Genomic DNA, 13,805 nt, shown 5'->3' with positions numbered 1-13,805 from the left:
GTGGCCAACAGCAGCTGCAGACTTGGCTTGAGCATTCATCAGCACCTGGTTGCTTGGTGTCCCATCTGATAGTTGTTCTGACCATGGTCCCCAATTCACATCAGACCTCTGGGCTGCAAAGTCCCAGAACCTTGGCATTAGGCTACATCACACCACAGCATTTCCCTCACAGTCCAATGGCCTATGTGATCAGTTTTACTGCTCCGAGGGCTTCCCTGACTGATGAGTGTTGGCATGAGCGTCTCCCATGGGTCCTGCTGGTGCCCAGAACAGTTCCAAAAGAGGACTTCAGTCAACCGTGGCTGAGATAGTATATGGGCAGTCATTATGAGTTCCAGGTGATTTTATTCCTGACACCACGAACGCCTGGTCAGGCTCTCAACAGCGTTGCACCCTCCTTGGTAAATTTAATTCCTTTGCACCTATTCCTACCTCTGGTCATGGTGTACGTCACTCTTGGGTTCCTGTTAGCCTGCATTCTGCTTCAATTGCTTTTGTCCCCAATGATGCACACCAACATCCCCTTAGACCCTCCTACGATGGCCCGTTCTGCAGTTTGGAATGGCGAAAAAAAGACTTTTATCAAAGGAAAGCAGGGTAAACCTGAATGTATTGATAGATCACCAGTCCACTGAGATTTGGAGATTCTGCTGCCATGCCCCTGCCATCACAACATGACCATGAGTGAGTCAACACACCTCTGGATGAGCCAGAGGCCTCTGCTTTTCCTCCACCTGTGGAACACAGGCCCCGAGCCGGGCAGTTCATCTCAGCTCCGGACAGGCTCACAGTGCTGGTTTTAGTGAATTTTGGGGGGGCCTGTGTAGGGTAATGTAATTGGTGGAAACTTTGTATGTAGGCTTAAGAACACCTTTCCCACCACTCCACTATCTGCCCTGGTGCTTTGTTCCTACTCTTCACAACTCTAGTTTAACCCCTTCCCTTCCCCCACCCATGGAGCACTAACAAACCTTCCTGCCTGTACAAGTCCCACTTTCCCTGGAAGAGAGTCCAATGATCCAAAAATCTGAAGCTCTCCCTCCTGCTCCATCTCCTTATCTACATGCTTCTGGCCTCACTAGCATGTGGCACGGGCAGCAAACCTAAGGTCACAACCCTGGAGGTCCTGTCCTTTAGTTTAGCACCTAACTCCCTGAACTCACACTACAGGACCTTGTCACCCTTCCTACCCATGTCATTGCTACCGATGTGGAACACGACATCTGGCTGCTCACCCTCCCAATTAAGAATGCTGTGAACTTGATCCAAGATGTCCCGGGAGGCAACATACCATCCAGGAATCTTGTTCTCATCCACAGAATCTCCTGTCTGATCCCATAACCATTGAATCCCCTATGATACAGCTCACCCCTTCTCCCCCATTCCCTTCTGAGCCACAGAGCCAGAGACCTGACTGCTGAGGCTTTCCTCTGCTAGGTCATTCCCCCACCCCCCAACAGTATCGCAAAGCAGTATACCTGTCATGGGGGGGGGGGGGAATGGCCACAAGGGTACTCTGTACTTGCTGCATTTCTCCTCTCCCCCTACTGACAGTCACCCGGTTGCTTGTGTCCTGTACCTTGAGTGCAAGTACTGTAGTATAGTAGGCAGCCGTCGATCCCAGGGGGTCACGGGTTTGCGCCTGTGGTGGACTGTGTCCTCTCCAGGGTGCAAGGCTGGTGGGAAGATTTGTAGAACCGGCCGTTGCCCATGCAATGTATTCCCCCTCTCCACGTCACTGATGTGGTCCAAGGGAAGGGCAAATGCCAATACAACTTGGCACCAGTGTCGTCGCAGAGGTTGCCAGAGTGAAGTTGTAAACAACATCAAACTACCTTAGGGACCCCGGCTCCAGATTTCTTCCTCAGGGTTTAGTCCCGAAGCCTTTCCCATGGGTGGGTATGGCCTCAAGGCAGTGGAGGTTTAAAATCTGAGTTTTTCCTGTGATTACTGCAAGTCCTGTCAATCAACCCCTCAGTCTCCTGAATGATCTGGAGTTCATCCAGCTCCAATTCCTCAAGAGGTCTGTGGGAAACTGCTGCTGGTTGTGCCTCTTACAGCTGTAGTCATCAGGGACACTGGAGGTCCCCCTGCCGTTCCATATCCCGTAAGAGGAGTATTCCACTATCCTGCCTGGCATCCGCACTGCTCTAAGTGTGCAATAAAACAGAAAAGAAAAATTAAACAGAAAAACTGCCAACAGTCTTCGCCTCTCATTGTCAAAGCCTCTATGAGCCAAAGATTGAAATTCCCATTCTATCAGTGACCCACTCACACAATGGTCAAGCCCATAATGGCCACACCGCTTCTTTTTATTCAACTTTGCCAAGTGTCTAGTTACTTACACTCTTCTAGTGACGTGTGGTGTGCAGAATATCCTGACTGCTCCCTTTTGCTTCTTTTGAAATCTCTCTCTCCATGTGCACATTCCAACGTTTTCTCATGATGTGTGAAGCGCAGAATGTCCCAAATGCCTCCACTTGCTTGTTTTGAAATCTCTCTCTCAATATGAACACTTCAATGTCTCCTAGTGATGTGTGGTGCACAGAATGATAAATGAATACACACAAATTCTATTTTATTTCTTTTTACCTATAGACACATCCAAGTAATTGAAAATCAAAGTCATATATGTTAACATATACATATTTTGATAGTCAATTTACTTTAAACATGACAGAGTTTTTTTCCACAGGGTGGAAGTCTCAAATACTAGAGGGAATAAATGTTAGTTGAAGAGGGGTAAGGTTTAAAGGAGATTTGTGAGGCACATTTTTACACAGTGGTAGGAGTCTGGAACATGCTACCGGAATAGGAGATGGAAGCAGATAAGGTTGTGTTGGATTGTGTCGTGGTTTCTCGTGCCCCACAAACGACCAGGAGACGCAGAAGGTTCTTCAAGAAGTATTAAACTTTAATTTACAAATCAAAGCTGAGACAGTCATTGAGCTAGTCGCCGATTGCCCACCGATCCTTGTACATAGCATTTTTTATAGCAATCTCCTGGTTTAGTTGCATTAGCATATCCAATCGGTCTACAGTTGCGTCTCACAAGTACATCCGCTGCTATTGTTTCTACCCATTGACTTAATCCTGTTCTAATCTACATCTCTTAGCTAGCCTCTCATTAACACACCATTATCTTCTACATTCTTAAGATTTCATTCTCCTACTAAATTGGATACATGCATAGCAAATAGCAAGCTCAAAGCTGACTACATAGTTTTGGTTACACAGCAAACAATACAACTTTTATACTCCAATAATTGGAGTGTAGAATTGTAATTTTTTTGTGTATTTTAACTTTACTATGCTTGTATTTTTGGATGCCTAAGACTTTGCACAATAATGTAGTAATTTTATGTTTTTCACTGTATTGCTGTCACATTAAAAAAATCATGAGATGGGTCTCTGAGAGTGGGAAGGGGACAGGGAGAGGGGAATCATAGTTGGGAAAAGGGGAAGGGAGAAGGAAGCACCAGAGAGACATCATGTAATGATCAATAAATCAATTATTTGGAATTAAGTAGCCTCGTCTACTGTCTCAGGGCTAGGTGTGTCTGCACCCGCTCCACTCCCAACCTTTGGTACCCCTTCCCCAGCGCTCCATCCTCACCACCCCCAACATCCTTTGGCACCCCTTCCCCAGCGCTCCATCCTCACCACCCCCAACATCCTTTGGCACCCCTTCCCCAGCGCTCCATCCTCACCACCCCCAACATCCTTTGGCACCCCTTCCCCAGCGCTCCATCCTCACCACCCCCAACATCCTTTGGCACCCCTTCCCCAGCGCTCCATCCTCACCACCCCCAACATCCTTTGGTACCCCTTCCCCAGCGCTCCATCCTCACCACCCCCAACATCCTTTGGTACCCCTTCCCCAGCGCTCCATCCTCACCACCCCCAACATCCTTTGGCACCCCTTCCCCAGCGCTCCATCCTCACCACCCCCAACATCCTTTGGTACTCCTTCCCCAGCGCTCCATCCTCACCACCCCCAACATCCTTTGGCACCCCTTCCCCAGCGCTCCATCCTCACCACCCCCAACATCCTTTGGCACTCCTTCCCCAGCGCTCCATCCTCACCACCCCCAACATCCTTTGGTACTCCTTCCCCAGCGCTCCATCCTCACCACCCCCAACATCCTTTGGCACTCCTTCCCCAGCGCTCCATCCTCACCACCCCCAACATCCTTTGGCACCCCTTCCCCAGCGCTCCATCCTCACCACCCCCAACATCCTTTGGCACCCCTTCCCCAGCGCTCCATCCTCACCACCCCCAACATCCTTTGGCACCCCTTCCCCAGCGCTCCATCCTCACCACCCCCAACATCCTTTGGCACTCCTTCCCCAGCGCTCCATCCTCACCACCCCCAACATCCTTTGGTACCCCTTCCCCAGCGCTCCATCCTCACCACCCCCAACATCCTTTGGTACCCCTTCCCCAGCGCTCCATCCTCACCACCCCCAACATCCTTTGGCACCCCTTCCCCAGCGCTCCATCCTCACCACCCCCAACATCCTTTGGTACCCCTTCCCCAGCGCTCCATCCTCACCACCCCCAACATCCTTTGGCACTCCTTCCCCAGCGCTCCATCCTCACCACCCCCAACATCCTTTGGCACCCCTTCCCCAGCGCTCCATCCTCACCACCCCCAACATCCTTTGGCACCCCTTCCCCAGCGCTCCATCCTCACCACCCCCAACATCCTTTGGCACCCCTTCCCCAGCGCTCCATCCTCACCACCCCCAACATCCTTTGGTACCCCTTCCCCAGCGCTCCATCCTCACCACCCCCAACATCCTTTGGCACTCCTTCCCCAGCGCTCCATCCTCACCACCCCCAACATCCTTTGGCACCCCTTCCCCAGCGCTCCATCCTCACCACCCCCAACATCCTTTGGCACCCCTTCCCCAGCGCTCCATCCTCACCACCCCCAACATCCTTTGGCACTCCTTCCCCAGCGCTCCATCCTCACCACCCCCAACATCCTTTGGCACTCCTTCCCCAGCGCTCCATCCTCACCACCCCCAACATCCTTTGGCACTCCTTCCCCAGCGCTCCATCCTCACCACCCCCAACATCCTTTGGCACTCCTTCCCCAGCGCTCCATCCTCACCACCCCCAACATCCTTTGGCACTCCTTCCCCAGCGCTCCATCCTCACCACCCCCAACATCCTTTGGCACTCCTTCCCCAGCGCTCCATCCTCACCACCCCCAACATCCTTTGGCACTCCTTCCCCAGCGCTCCATCCTCACCACCCCCAACATCCTTTGGCACTCCTTCCCCAGCGCTCCATCCTCACCACCCCCAACATCCTTTGGCACCCCTTCCCCAGCGCTCCATCCTCACCACCCCCAACATCCTTTGGCACTCCTTCCCCAGCGCTCCATCCTCACCACCCCCAACATCCTTTGGCACTCCTTCCCCAGCGCTCCATCCTCACCACCCCCAACATCCTTTGGCACCCCTTCCCCAGCGCTCCATCCTCACCACCCCCAACATCCTTTGGCACCCCTTCCCCAGCGCTCCATCCTCACCACCCCCAACATCCTTTGGCACTCCTTCCCCAGCGCTCCATCCTCACCACCCCCAACATCCTTTGGCACTCCTTCCCCAGCGCTCCATCCTCACCACCCCCAACATCCTTTGGCACTCCTTCCCCAGCGCTCCATCCTCACCACCCCCAACATCCTTTGGCACTCCTTCCCCAGCGCTCCATCCTCACCACCCCCAACATCCTTTGGCACCCCTTCCCCAGCGCTCCATCCTCACCACCCCCAACATCCTTTGCTCCCATCAGATTTACAAATTTGCTCTCTGCTCCATGTTGACAAATACAGTACTGTGCAGTTTTAGTCACCCTAGTTATATACTCTATATATGCCTATTTTAATTATTCAGTTAATTTCCAGTAATTATGATATAGTTGCTTCTGTATTTTTCCTAAAAACTTAATAACTTACAGTAGCTGGAGTCACACCACTTGAACCTGACTATTTTATAGGTTAATTGTTATCACTGGAACTTGTGTTATCTCTAGTCTGAGTCTGAGCTGACTACGGCTGCTTTTCTCTTTGCCATTCTTTTGTTCTCTAGGGTCCTCTTCCTTGTTTGTTTTCTTCTCTTGCAATACCAAATAAAATGATGGTAAGCAATTAGTTTGTGCCTCATTCTTGACTTTTGAAGAACCTTTGGATCACAGAATTATCAGGATGGTTCAGGGTCATTTCGACACATTAACATAGAGGATTATAGACAGTCAATTGGGATCGGTTAGATTGGCATCAAGATGGCTCCTCTGCTGTACTTTTGGATGTGCTAAGGTTTTGCAGAGTGAATGGGGTAGTGGGACTATCTCGATTGCTCTTTCAAAGAGCCAGTATAGATTCAATGGGGAAAATAGCATTCAATTGTGCTATTCAACTGTACTGTGTGGAAATGATCCATGGGAGAGAACAACAGAGAACTGCCATGATATGTAAAAAGAAGGTGACAGTGGTGTAGCTGGTTGATGGGGTCAGAGACATATGGAATGCTGGCAAGGTTTCTGATGAGGAATGAACTGAGTATGCCAAATATTTGAACAAATTTCTACAGATGTACCATAGAGAGCATTCCGACTGGCTGCATCACTGTCTGATACAGGGGGCCGCCGCACAGAGCTGCAAATTCAGCCAGCTCCATCATGAGCGCTAGCCTCACCGCCACTGAGGACATATTCAAAAGGCGAAAACTCTAAAGAAGAAAACATTAATCATTAAGTGCCCTCACCACCCAGGACATGCCCTCTTCTCATTCCTACCATCAGGGAGGAGACACGGGTGTCTGAAGGCACACACTCAATGTTTTAGGAACAGCTTCTTCCCTGTCACCATCAGATTTCTGAACAGACCAGGATCCCATGCGCACCACCCCACTTTTGGCACTCTTGTTACACTACTTATTTACCTTGTTTATATTACTTATTGTAACTTACATTTTTATATATACCGTACTGTGCTGCTGCCACCAACAAATTTCACAACATATATGAGTGATGATAAAACGGATTCTGAACTGAGGACATTCTGGAAACTTAGGAGTAACACTTCATTTGGATACTCTTGAGAGCGTTTCAAGAGCAACATGTTTTGGATGTGCAACAGGGCATAAATGAAGTAGTAGAGGAAAGTGGTCAGGCTAAAGTTACCATAAAAAAGGTACAATTTCCAGATCTATGATCGAGTGTGCAGTATCATTTAATGTGAGAATTCAGGGCAATCTAATTGATACACTGGACCTCAGCAACCAGGGAGTGTGCTGGATGGTTAGCGAATGGAGATGGCAATAAAAATGTGAGGCACCTTTGCTTGACTTAGTTTGACTTAGTTTGAGGTGTGAGCAGGGAAGAAGCCCAAAGGTCTTTGAATTGAAATGTTAACTCTATTTCTGTTTGTTTTTAATGCTTCCTGACCTGCTAAGTGTTTCCAGCACTTTTTAGTTTAGTCAAGAAGCCCATAAAGTAACGGTGGTGAGTTCATCTTCTTATTGGCAATGTCTCCTGAACTTTACAAATGAGTTCAACCAGGCAGTGGTGTTGTGGATATTGTAGAAAGTTGTCGTAGGTTATAAAGGGATATTGATGGGTTACAGAACTGGGCAAGTGGAGGTCAATCTAGAAAAATGTTCAATGAGTCAAACTAGGAAAGAAGGACTTTTGTTCTGCAGTCGTTCCATAACTGTTCAATACACGTTTGATACTTGTTTGATCCTGAGGCACCAGGCGACTGCACCAGCGGTGCGTCGCAGGTTTTTGCCAGTCAGTTTACAATTGACACTCGTGCGCTACGGAGTTGTGCTTTGTTCATCCTTTGTGAACATTTGCAGTTTTGTACTTTTTCGAAAATTAAGCCTTGGTTTTACATTGTTACCCATCACAGTGCAAAAGAAAAGCAGAAAGTGATAGTAAGTGTGAATTCAATGAACAGTGGGAAAATGAGTTCTTATTTTTAGTGGGTCCATCAGGAAAACAGTTGTGCATTATTTGTGAAAACACATTCTCACATAATAGAAGACATGATCTTAATAGACACTATAAAACACAACATCAGACTGAAATAGAAGGAAAACTGAAGCTAGTGCTTGGGTCTGAGTTATGGAAAGAATATGTGATTAAGAAAAAGGAAGAAATCAAAAGAAGACAAAATATATTTGTTATAAGTCTCATGAAGGTAAGTAATGTTTATCTTGTTTCTATATTAAATCAATATATCATGTAAAATGCTAAATATGTCTATATGAACTTTTTTTTACAAGGATTGAATGAGGGTACAAGAGTTGTATGATGCATCTGAACTCGTGCGTGAAAAAATTGACGCATGGAATGCAAAAGTTTGGCCACCCCTGCCTTATATGGTGTAGATGCTAGGGAGAAAATACTTGGAATGTGCATTCAAAAATACCACCATCATCATCTTGGTGAAAAGGTCAGGAGGTACATCAGTGATGAGGAAGTGCACTGTTGCATCGCTGATTGAGACGGATAGGTTTAGCTCTCTGTTGTAGTCCTGGTTTATAGAGTGTACCAGTGATACAGCAGCTGACTGGATTGAGAACTTGGACTTTAGAAAGGATTTTAGCTTCCAGCAGTGAGGAGATCCAAAATCAATCACATTTTAGGGAACAATTGCCTCATCCAATCAAATTGATGGGTCTGGGAGGCACACATGTTAGAGAGCAGCAGCGATGGGCTGGTTGCAGATACCAGTGCAATCCCAGGAAGAAAATCTGTTTGAGAACTTCTTGAGAAACATCTTAGCAAATGGGTGAATTTCAGAAACCAGTAGATATTCAGACAATAAATTAATATCCTTGGATAAAGAAAATATTTGACTGTGGCAATCTTGAACAAATGAAATGCTCAGGTAGAGCAAACACGAGGAAATCTGCAGATGCTGGAAATTCAAACAACACACACAAAATGCTGGTGGAACACAGCAGGCCAGGCAGCATCTATAAGGAGAAGCACTGTCGACGTTTCGGGCTGAGACCCTTCGTCAGGACTTACTAAGAGATTTGAAAGTAGTGGGGGGAGGGGGAAATGCGAAATGACAGGAGAAGACCGGAGGGGGTGGAATGAAACTAAGATCTGGAAAGGTGATTGGCGAAAGTGATACAGAGCTGGAGAAGGGAAAGGATCATGGGACAGGAGGCCTCGGGAGAAAGAAAGGGGGAGGGGGGAGCACCAGAGGGAGATGGAGAACAGGCAGGGTGATGGGCAGAGAGAGAGAAAAAAAACAAACAATATGTCAGGGATGGGGTAAGAAGGGGAGGAGGGGCATTAACAGAAGTTAGAGAAGTCAATGTTCATGCCATCAGGTTGGAGGCTACCCAGCTGGTATATAAGGTGTTGTTCCTCCAACCTGAGAGTGGCTTCATCTTGACAGTAGAGGAGGCCATGGATAGACATATCAGAATGGGAATGGGACGTGGAATTAAAATGTGTGGCCACTGGGAGATCCTGCTTTCTCTGGCGGACCAAGCGTAGGTGTTCAGCGAAACGGTCTCCCAGTCTGCGTCGAGTCTCACCAATATATAAAAGGCCACGCTGGGAGCACCGGATGCAGTATACCACACCAGTCGACTCACAGGTGAAGTGTCGCCTCACCTGGAAGGACTGTCTGGGGCCCTGAATGGTGGTGAGGGAGGAAGTGTAAGGGCAGGTGTAACACTTGTTCCGTTTACAAGGATAAGTGCCAGGAGGGAGATCGGTGGGAAGGGATGTTGAGGACGAGCTCAGGTAGAGCTGGAAGTTTTATGAAGAATGAGGTCATTTGAAACTCACCAGAGCATTTTTAAGTCAGAGAATGTTTAAGAAACATAGGGGAGCAATCTATCATGAAAAATAACAATAAATAATGTGCACCTGAAATACTCCAAGAGAAGGTTTAATGTTTGAATTTTAAAGTCAGTATTTATACAATTAGCATCTTTTAAGTTCCATTATTAATGTAATATTTTTGTTCCACATGCTCAAACTTGCAACAGAACTGTAAAAGGATCTTTTTATTCACCTTGTGATAATTCAAGATAATTCCTGTTGTTTTGAGTGAGCCTCAATATGCTGTTGGGGTTTCCAGCATACATTAGTATTTGACTTCATCAGACATTCCGAAGCAAAATTTCCCTTCCTGAACTTGTGCGAAAATTATGCTTATGTGCAAACTGTGAATTGCACAGGTATCAAGTTTCTTAAGATGAACATTACAAGGCTTTAGTTCCTGTGTGCAGGATATCATTGTCGCAACTGGAGGACTTTAATTGATGTCTCATTGCTAAGAATTTAATGTACTCCATATGTTTTTGTGGATGCTCAAAGTTTGTAGGTTGGTAATTAATTTATTATTGTCACAAGTACTGATATAGAGTGAGAAACTTAGCTTTTCATGCTATCCATATAGATCATTTCAAAACTTAAGTACAAAGGGAAAAGCAATTTACAGATATGACAAAATCTATAGATGCTGGAAATCAAAGAAATACACACAAAATACTGGAAGAACTCAGTAGGCTAGGCGGCATCAATGGAAGAGAGTAAACAATGGACATTTCAGGCTGAGACCCTTCATCAGGATTGGATGCAGAATATACTGTAGTGTCAGAGATACAGAGAACATGCACTGCTGGCAGGCGATAAGGTGCAAGGGTCACAACAAGAATATTGTGAGATCAAGAGTTTAACTTTATTGTCAAGAGTCCTATAAGGGTGGCATAGAGGCTATCCTCAAGCCTGTTTATTAAGCTTTTGTATCTTCTGCCTGATAGGAGGGGGGAGAAGAGAGAATGTCTGGTGTGGACAGGTTTTTGATTATGTTGCCAGTGGCTGTGGGAAGGGTAGACAGATTCCATGGAGGAGAGCTGGTTTTCAACACAGGCAGAACTCTACAACTCTCTGTAATCTCTTGCGGTCTTGAGCAGAGTAGTTACCATACCAGGCTGTTATGTATCTGTATGTGATATTTTGATCAGTGGGGAAACTTCTGTGGAAGTGGGGATGCTGGTGCGCTTTCTTGGCCATACTGTCTACTTGGTTGGACTAGGACTGGTTACTAGTAATGTTTTGAACCTCTCAAGTATCTCCATCTCAACACTAATGATACATACAGGGGCATGAGTTCTGCCCTGCTTTCCAAGTCAATGATCAGCACACACACAAAATGCTGGTGGAACACAGCAGGCCAGGCAGCATCTATAAGGAGAAACACTGTCGATGTTTCGGGCCAAGACCCTTAGTCAGGATTAACTGAAAATCGAAGGGTCCTGACCCTGACGAAGGGTCTCGCCCCGAAACGTCGACAGTGCTTCTCCTTATAGATGCTGTCCGGCCTGCTGTGTCCCACCAGCTTTTTGTGTGTGTTGTTTGAATTTCCAGCATCTGCAGATTTCCTCATGTTTGCTCAATGATCAGCAGTTTAATTTTGCTGATAAACAGGGAAAGTTTGTCTTGACACCATGCCATTAGATGCTCCATTTCCCTCATGTATTCTGTCTTGTCAGTATTTGAGATCTGACTCACTAAGGCAGTGGTAACATCTGTGGACTTGCAGATAGAGTCAGAGCATAATCTAGCTATGCTGTCATGAGTGTACAGGGAATATAGAAGGGGATGAGGATGCATTCTTTGCAGGGCACAGTGTTGAGGATAATCATGGCAGAGGTATTGCTGCCTAAATCAATTGTAATCTGTTGGTCTGGAAAGTAAGGATCCAGTTGCAGAGTTGGGCATTGAGTCCTAGATCTGTTAGTTAGGAAATGAGTTTGTTTTGAATTATTGTATTGAAGGCAGATTCAGACATTCAAACAGGAGTCTCATATAAGTGACTTTATTATCCATAGGCTCTGGAGATAAGTGTAGGGCCAGGGAGATGATGTCCACCATGGGCCTGTTTCAGCAGTAGGCAAATTGTAGTGGGTTGATGCTTGAGAAGGTGGAGTTGATGTGTACCATATCCATCCTTCTGAAGCACTACATGATGGTGGATGTTAGAGCCACTTGGTGGTAGTCATTAAGGCATGTTCCTCTATTTTTCTTGGATGATAGTCTTCCTAAAGGCCAGACATTGATCTGGACTATATGCTTTCTGCAGGTTCTCTCTCCAGAAGACTGATCTGACATCTGCAGTGGTGACTGTGGGCTCAGGTGCACTGGAGGAGGTCTTGTGGTGGGTGGTGTCATTTTAATGCCCTTCTTTTCAAAATGTGTATAGATTGCATGAGCTCATTGCAGAGGCCTGCAAAGTGACAATACGTCAGTATTGCTGCCCAACCTTGATTTTGAAGTCCATTATAGCATGCAAGCCTTGTCACAACTAATGATTGGCTGCTCAGTTTTGGGCTGGTATTGCTTCATGGCATAGTCATAGAAAAGTAAAGCACAGAAACAGGGCCTTTGGCCCTTCTAGTCTGTGGTGAACCATTTAAACTGCCAAGTTCCATTGACCTGCACCCACTCCACTGCCATCCATGTAACTATCCAACCTTCTTTTAAACATTGACTTTGAGCTTCCATTCACCACTTGTGCTGACAGCTCATTCCACATTCTGACAACTTTCTGAGTGAAATGTTCCCTCATGTTCCCCTTAAACTTTTCGCCATTCACCCTTAACCCACGGCCTCTGGTTATAGTCCCACCCAACCTCAGTGGAAAAAGCCTGCTTGCATTTACGCTATCTATACCCCTCATAGTTTTGTATACCTCTCTCAAATCTGCCCTCAATCTTCTACATTCCAAAAAATAAAGTCTTAACCTATTCAATCTTTTCTTATAAATCAGGTCTTCCAGTCCTGACAGCGTCCTTGTAAATTTTCTTCCTACTCTTTCAACCTCATTTACATCTTTCCTGTAGCTGGTGACCAAAACTGCACACAATACTCCAAATTAGGCCTTACCAATGTCTTATATAACTTCAACATAACATCCCATTTCCTGTACTCAGTAATTTGATTTATGAAGGCCAATGAGCCAAAGGTTAACTTTATAACCCTACCTGTGTTGCCACTTTCAATGAATTTTGGACCTGTATTCTGAGATCCCTTTTTTCTCTACCACTCTCCTCACTACCCTACCGTTCACGGTGTAAGACCTACCCTGATTGGTCCTACCAAAGTGCAACAACTTGCACTTGTTTGCATTAAATTCCATCCGCCATTATTCAATTCATTTTTTCATCTGGTTCAGATCCTGCTGCAAGCCATGATAGCCTCCCTCACTGTCCACTATGCCCCCAATCTCGGTGTCATCCACAAACTTGCTGATTCAGTTAACCACATTATCACCCAGATCATTGATATAGATGATAAATAACAACAGATCCAGCACCAATTCCTGCAGCACTCCACCTGTAACAGGCCTCCACTCAGAGAGGCAACCATCAAGTGCCACATCCTTGAAAGCTTTCTGAAGGTTGTACCTCAATTACGTAAATAGCTCCTGTTCATGCTGAAGGTAGAGGAAATGTGCAGCATGCCACCTGTGACATCACTAGGTGCACCATTGTTGCTGGGAAAATGTCAGCTCTGCTAAGGTGAGTTGTCCAGTTTCTTGGCTGCAATTTGACCTGGAAGTGATGCCATAGACAACCTAACCCAGGTAACATAACTTTTGATGCATGGTTTGTGCATGACAAACAGGTGCCTATAGAGCCGATTTCCAGGCTACATAGCATGTGTAAAGAAATAAGGGGGATGTTCATTGAAGGTGCATTCTCTTACACTGTCACATGACATAAGTGTGCACAAATCCTGAAATGCCTTATGAGAC

This window comes from Hemitrygon akajei, chromosome 19 (genome assembly GCF_048418815.1).
Source record: "Hemitrygon akajei chromosome 19, sHemAka1.3, whole genome shotgun sequence".
Taxonomy (NCBI): Eukaryota; Metazoa; Chordata; class Chondrichthyes; order Myliobatiformes; family Dasyatidae; genus Hemitrygon; species Hemitrygon akajei.
The sequence above is the reverse complement of the archived record's forward strand: the minus strand, read 5'-3'. Positions refer to the sequence as shown.